Source organism: Halichoerus grypus, chromosome 5 (assembly GCF_964656455.1).
Source record: "Halichoerus grypus chromosome 5, mHalGry1.hap1.1, whole genome shotgun sequence".
In the NCBI taxonomy this organism is placed as follows: domain Eukaryota; kingdom Metazoa; phylum Chordata; class Mammalia; order Carnivora; family Phocidae; genus Halichoerus; species Halichoerus grypus.
The window spans coordinates 18,828,487-18,833,432 of record NC_135716.1 but is presented as its reverse complement, the minus strand read 5'-3'; the positions used below and the strand labels follow the sequence as shown (position 1 = coordinate 18,833,432).

The 4,946-nt window shown below is 44.7% G+C and overlaps 1 pseudogene; it reads left to right on the top strand.

Moving 5' to 3' along the window:
• Nucleotides 1-3,310: 3,310 nt before the first annotated feature.
• LOC118520559 (tRNA (cytidine(32)/guanosine(34)-2'-O)-methyltransferase pseudogene) lies at nt 3,311-4,219 on the top strand (annotated as a pseudogene).
• The last annotated feature ends 727 nt before the right edge of the window (nt 4,220-4,946 follow it).

Sequence of the window (4,946 nt, the reverse complement as noted above, 5' to 3'; positions counted from 1 at the left end):
ACTGGTCCCTCCAAGCATCTCCATGTCTCAAGTGTTCTCTAAGTCCTGAGAGGTACTCAGCTCAAGGTTTTGTAAGAACTGCCTTTGTTTGAACTGCTAGAATCCTCTCTCCTTGGCAGGGAAATTAGAATAGGGAAAAGCAAAATAAAGCAAATCCTGGGAGAGGCAGAGCAAAAATTACCCTGGTGAGGGATGATGTTATGGAGTGGGAGCTACGAACTGGCTGGTTGTGGTGAAATCCCAGTGGTGGATGTCTTGTTTGGCTTACATGTGATTTTTAAGAGAAATTTGAACCAATATTTAAAAATTCTGATTTTGACATAAAGAACATGTGGAGTTTTCTCCAGAAATATTTTGCAACTCTAGGTTTCATTCTGGCAGAGAATGAGCTTTTGCTGTACTGCCGGGTGGTAACATGGGCATACACACTCTCCTAGTACTCTAGCTTCTCAGTAGTTGCTAGTTCAGGTCAGACTTTCCAGAACCCACAGGGGAGAGGGGAGAGAGCTGTGAGAAGCTGCGAGAGTGTTGGATCTCTCGATCAGCTGAGAGACCGTCTGATCTGACCCTTTGAAGGAAGAAAGTTCGGTTGGGAAGAAGAGCCTAAGACAACAATTCTAAGAACATTCAGCAAGGCTAATGGGAAGTCTTAGAAATTCGCCTGGCCCACAGTCCCATGACTCCCAGTAAAGGGCCTTCTATGGGAGCCCTGCAGCCAGCCAAGGCTGGGAGCAGCTGGTGGGAGGCCTCTGATGCATTTCCAGAACTTGCTGCCGGGGCGCTTAGCTCATTGGCTCCCCTCAGACAGGAATCTGAGAGGGGTATTCTCCTAACTCCCATGCCTTACTTTACTCTGGTTCTCCCACTACTTATTGTTTGTAAAGAGAGTTTGATTAGGATCCTGGTAGTTTAATTTTCCCATGTTCAACTCTTTACTTATTTCCCAGGCCATAGTTGGCATTGCATTCGATTCTTTTGTTTTAAGTCTGAGAATTGTAAGGCCATGGCCAGTATGTTCTTTTGTCCTTTAAGCTATGAAAAACAAGAAGAGGAAAAATAAAGCAACAACGGAACAGCAACCAACACTCAAACAAATCCAGAGGCTATATTTATGTTGCGATGAAAAGTAATATTATTATGGTCATCGACAGATTTAGATTCTCATTCATTCATTCATTCATTCATTTATTCAACAAATACGGAATATTTCCTATGTATCAGGCACAAAACACTCTCGTTACCCCTTGGTGTACCTCTAGCCTGTTGGTTGGGAGAAATACCAAAGTAATAATCTTTACTAAAGTAACAGAATAAGGCCACAGTATTTCTTTTTCAAGTATGTCAATACCTAAGTGATTTTGCTACCAAAACATTTTCCATGCAGGTGGACTTCCCACAGTTTCTTCTTTCCCCTCAGCTAAGGGGCATCCTAGGTCTGACTCCAGTGTGGGGCATTTGTGTGCTGGGCACTTCGTGGCTGGTGAAGATATGCACTTTTATTTCCTTTCCCTGTTTCTCAAGGAGCAATATCATTTTATATCATACCACCTTACCTTGTGTAAACTCCCTTCTTCCCTTAGGCGCTGGCTTTTTTTCTCAGCCTTTCCACATCTTTCCACATTATGTCAAATAATTGGCAGTTGAGGGGAGTCAAACCATATGAAGGCTTATTTAGGTGGCCCCAGGGTGGGGGGTGTCTCTGAAACATCCTGGTATTTACTGCTGTGACATCAGTCAATCCACACAGCACCAGCAATGTGAGAGACAGGGAAGAAGTCATAACTCTGCTTCTGGATCCAGAGAGGGAAAAAAAAATTCACATCTTGCAAGTCATCTAGAATATCCTAATACTACTTCAAATTAAAGACTCTGTTCAATTTCTCAATATGGGTTCTTATGTCCAGAAAGTCATCAAAATATGGAAATTCATTTAATATTAATTTTTTTGCCCTTGCAGCTGGAGCGTACTTTTGTCTGGCAACTTGTGTTGGGAGTAAGGGTGTGGTCACACTTTCTTTTCAACCTTCACTCAACTAGCTGCTACTCTTGCCCATCTAAATAAGGAATATAGGGAGGGAGGCGGGGATAAGGAAACAGAGTGCATTCTTGATTTGTGCTGTCAGAATATAAGTTTGTCCCTTCTCTGGCCTTGCAGGTGTGTGGAGCTCACTTCCTGTCTCTGTGCTTTGTGGGCTCTTACGTGCCATTCCTCCTGAAGAGTTCTAGTGGCAGCTCCTCAGTTCTGAGGACAATGCCCATTTTTTGGTTGCTTCCTCATGGCCCTTGGGTCTTCAGAGGACGTCTCCATAGGTACTTCACTTTTGGAAATCCAATATTCCTTCTAGAAGACTCTCTAGAGCAGAAGTTAAAAAAAGGCTCTAGGCAAGTTTTCTCTCCCTCAGGAGAGAACTGGTCCATGGCAAGCATGCAATACTTTTGTACCACCTTGCAAAGGGAAGTGCAGTTTCTTTCCAGATGCACCTGAGCAAAGCTTAGTTGGCCATATAGCTTGCTCACCCACCTATCCTTCCCCCCAGCCTTCTGGTAAGAGTCAGATCTCAGCTGACCATGCCTACCAAACTCATCTGAGGCTTTACAAGGAGACATGGTGAGGGTTCTCTTGCCAGGCCAAAGGTGAAATGACTCAGAGCTGGCAGAAATCTGTTTAAATCCTCTCGCTCTCTCCACTCTTTCAACCTTTTATATATTCAATTTGGTTTGGGAAAACAGTCTAGAACACTGATATTGAAAGTTTCTATTTTGGTCTGGCACATTGGAATGCTGTATCTGTTTATCTTGGTGTCTCCATTGAAACTTCAATGATATTATTCTGTTATGCTATTATAAAGCATTTGATATGTTAGTAATCTCTTCTCAGTTTCCTTATTTATAATTTTGGGATAATAATATCTGCCTTATGGTGAAGGATAAATTATACACATGAAGCACCAACCACAATATCTAGTAAAGAGGAGGAATTTGACAAAAGTTAATTTCCTTCCTCCCACTCCTCTCCCCTCTCCAATTTAAATAAAAAGGCACTGCAGTATATTCAGAGGGGGTCTGCGCTGTGCCCAAGCTTTCGGTTTCCACCATGACAGGCACCCCACGCTCCCAACGGGAGCCCTCAGGCATGCATGACAGGCATTCAGATTGACTAAGACCTCGAACTGAAGCTTGATGACTTCTGGCCAGTCTGTGCTCTCACTGAGGCTCAGGCAGCTTATGGACCAGCCTCCTTGGTCCCCCTTCTCCTCACTCCGAAAGCTAAGCTTGCTATTGCCAGGTCCCTGGGCAAACAGCGTGTGAGATGGGACAGACATTGGACAAGTGGGATGTCTACTACCCGCCTGGCCAAGGAGAATGGCTGACATGTCCCCAGTGCCTTCAAGCTGCTACAACTCGACGAGGAATTCCTGAAGCCTGCAGACCTCCAGGCTATGGCTCCGTGACCAGGTATGTTACAGATCCAAGGGGACATCACCCAGCTGTCCACTGCCAAGGAGATCATCCTACACTGGGAGAGCTATCCTGTGGACCTCGTGGTGTGCGATGGGGCTCCCAATGTAACCGGCTTCACGATGTTGATGAATATATGCAGGCCCGGCTCCTCCTAGTGGCTCTGAACATTGCTATACATGTCTTGCAGCCAGGGGGCTGCTCTGTCACCACGATCTTTGGAGGCCAGGATGTGACCCTGACTGACAGCCAGCCATGTGTCTTCTCCAGTGTGCTCTTTGCCAAGCCCAGGAATGGCTGCCCCTCCAGCATAGGGGCCTTCACTGTCTGTGAGGGTTATGACCCCGCTGAGGGCTTCCTTCTGGACCTGACCAAACCCCTGCCAGACGATTCTTACGATCCATATTTCCACCAATTAGATGGTCCCACTTGCATCATTGTGCCATTGGTGACCTGTGGAGACCTGAGCTTCTATGGCTCAGACTGCGGTTACCCACTGGACCCAGAGGACGGCTCCAAGTGTAAGTATATACTCACGCAGCCCCCCATCTCGCCACCATCCTGGGAGGTCTGCACGTTGAAGAAGAAAGGGTGGCTGGCCAAGGAGATCCATCCCTAGGACTGCCCCATCAGCACAATGGACACATTGCCCCAGCCCCTGGCTGCTCCCAGCACCATACCCTGCTGGCCTTTGAGGTGGAAGACAATGAAATGAATTGTTCACCTTAACACTTTCAGTTAGCTGGCAATCTGATGCAACCCGGAACTTGCATTGATGAACTTATTTTCAAATATCTCATCAATGGGTCCTGAACATCCAAGCCCCCAGTGGGAACCTGCAACAACCACCATGACCACAACAAGGAAAGAAACACTGCAGAATGCCTGTCTGCATTGCAGAGGGGATTCTTGAGTGAGGTCTTGCTTCTTTCAATCTTTCCAGGGGTGTCCTGAGTATGTCTAGGATTGTGCCCAAAACAGGGGTTCTTAAAATGGATAGAAATTAGAAATATCTGTGAACCCAATGGAGGAAAATATGACATTTTTATTTTCACTAATATAACTGAAATTTCACTAATATAACTGAAATTTAGCTTCACTCCCCAATATAAATGCCGGCAACAAATCACACTAGTAAAAGTAGTGCCTGTTACCTTCCCACCAATACAAATCAATTACTTTTTATGTTACATTGCAGTTTTTGCAGGCATCTAGAAATGCTGTTCACATTTGTCACTACCTTGAATTATAGAAGATCTTATAATTTGATGTACTAATAAAAAAAAAAGCATTGTATTTTGTTATACCAAAAAGAGATTTGGGGCCAAAGTTATTTCTTTTTTTTTACAAAAATAGTCAAAATTGGCCTTTGACTGATGATTTAGTGATAACTTTCCAACAGATTCATTTTTTAAAAAAATATTCAATGTGAGGGGCGCCTGGGTGGCTCAGTTGGTTAAACCTCTGACTCTTGATTTCCGCTCAGG